The following is a 2,531-nucleotide window of genomic DNA, read 5'->3' on the forward strand; positions in this document are numbered from 1 at the left end:
TTCTATCTGGGGAATTTAAAATTTTTTATTCACCAGTTTAACAAATACTCATTGACCAACTTTTCTATTTTGATGAAGTCTAAATTTATCTTTTTTCTTTGGTTGCTTGTGCTTTGGTGTTAGAATTAAAGTATTGCCAAATGCAAGATTACTAAGATACACATATTTTTTTTCTGAAGAGTTTTAGGGTTTTAGCTTTTAAATTCAGGTCTCTGGACCAGAGTTAACTTTTGTAGGTAGTGTGAGTCAGGAAGTGGATCAGCTTAATTCTTTCACATGTGCATATCCAGTAGACCCATCACCATTTGTTGAAAAGGTTAGCCTTCTCCCATTTAGTTGTTTGGGCACCTTTGTGGAAAATCAAGCATAAATGTGAGGGCATTGCTAGAGACGTACCTTTGAGAAGTCAAACGTTCGTGAGTGGATAACAACTGTCAATAGTATCCAAATCAGTTTTCTAGCAAGTACAGCTTGTAAGAGATTGATGTCTCTGCAGGTGCCCGCCCCCACCCCCACCCCCACCCCACACACACACTCCGCATCCCTCGGCATCATGGCATCCACCTGCCTGCAGCCCAGCTCCTGTACAGGCTGACAGCTTGCCACAAGCCCTGTGTTCCCTGCTTTCCCACAGGAGGACTTTTCCTGCACCCCAGAAGCTTGCTCAGCCCTCACAAAGGGCAGCTTGGAAGTGCAGGAGGTTGAACCCCCACAGGGTAACCCCCAACCAGTAAGGAGTGGGGGCTGGCTGGTAAGTACCCCAGGTTCCTGTCACGCAGCATTCTATGTTTATCACAAGACCCTTAGTAGAACTGAGTCCTATTTGCTCATGGTTAAACTATCTTGTTAACTCACCTTTCCTTGCTCTTCTCCCTACCCTGTCTCACTTTGCTTCCTCGATTCTGCTTCATGGATTTGCCTCCCAAATAAACTAACTGAACCTAAGTCTTTGCTTAGAGTCTGAGGAACCCAAACTGGGACATCCTGAAGGGGAATTTCTGTTTTCACTTTTGCTTCTGCCTGGAGTATGTCTTCTTAAGCTGACTTGAAATTTTAAGTAGTATGCCCACCCTTGTAGAGATTAGTATTTTGAGATTTTCGAAGGGCAGTCATTATCACTTTATTATAGTTTTTAATTTTTTCCAATATTTTATTACAGGGGATATACCATTCTTTTAAAGCAGAACCTGCTATACATCTGTCATCTATTTACTTTCAGGAAATTAGAAGGAAGTAAAGTTTTTGTCAAGAAGCCAATAGCAATGTTTTCTTTGTGGGTAAACAGGAAAAACTTGATAGCAGGCCAGAAATCCAAGTGCCACCTTGTTTTATTAGCCCTTTCCCCTCTTCAGTCTTTGTGGAGAAGTGAGGAAAATTGTTTTAAATTTCCACCTTTAAGAGCCATTTGTTGTCTGTGTGTTCAATGTACTGTATACTAGTTGAGGGTGAGAGGCCATACAGGAAGGAAAGTGCTTTCAAAAAAGTTTCCAACTTTTTGGAGTAACAACAACAAAAAAAAGTGACAACAACCATTTTGAGCAATTTAAAATCACAGACTTAACCTGATTCTGCGGTTAAGACTCCTATTCCACTGCAGGGACCGTGAGTTCTATCCTTTGTGGGGCAACATCTCACATGATGCTTGGCATGGCCAAAACAACAACAAAATAGTTTATTCCTTTTTTTTTTTTTTAAGGCATTATGTTAGCATAAAGTCCTCACACAGTAGTCCCTAAATAAAATTTTTAAATGTTTTATTAAAAACAAGATTGTACAGTGTGTTGATGACAAAGTTCTAAATAGAATTCAGGACCCTAACAATCCTATCACTTGCTTCAATCTCGACTCCACAGTCCACAATGGGACTGTTTAAGATTTGGAATGGCCAGTATTTCAAAATGCATTCTTTAGGGATTTCCTGAGTGATGCAGTGGCTAAAACTCCACACTCCCAATGCTGGAGGCCCAGGTTAGATCCCTGATCAGGGAACTAGATCCCACCAACTAAGACCCTGCATGCTGCAACAAAGATCAAAGGTCTTGTGTGCTGCAACTAAGACCTGGGGTAGCCAAGTAGATAGATAAATACACATTTTTTTAAAATGCATTATCGTAGAATTAATTTCTACATAGCAGGTAAATTTATGAACTTTTTTTATGTTCTTGTTTGAGGAGTAGCCACAAGCTCTTTCTCTATATAATGCATTTTATAAGAACACTGACAGGAGACAGTATGTCCTCAGAAGAGAAAAGCTGTTGAACTGCTCACCTGCCCACATCCACCTCCCTCCCACCAACCCCACCCCCCTTCACAGGCAGTTGGGATTTATGGCCCGATTGGCTGCCCGCTCCTGCAAGACTGGTCAGCCTGCTGCAGCCCTTCCTTCCTTAGGACAATGCCAGTGGCTGCACTGCCTCTGCCAACAGGATGTGCTTACGAGCTGTGTGGGGAGGACGTGTGTTATGATTCCCTTGTTAAGTTTTCCTTTTTGTCAAACTGGACCATGGCCAGAAGACATGGCCTGGGAGGAG

This window comes from Muntiacus reevesi, chromosome 8, assembly GCF_963930625.1.
Source record: "Muntiacus reevesi chromosome 8, mMunRee1.1, whole genome shotgun sequence".
Classification (NCBI taxonomy): domain Eukaryota; kingdom Metazoa; phylum Chordata; class Mammalia; order Artiodactyla; family Cervidae; genus Muntiacus; species Muntiacus reevesi.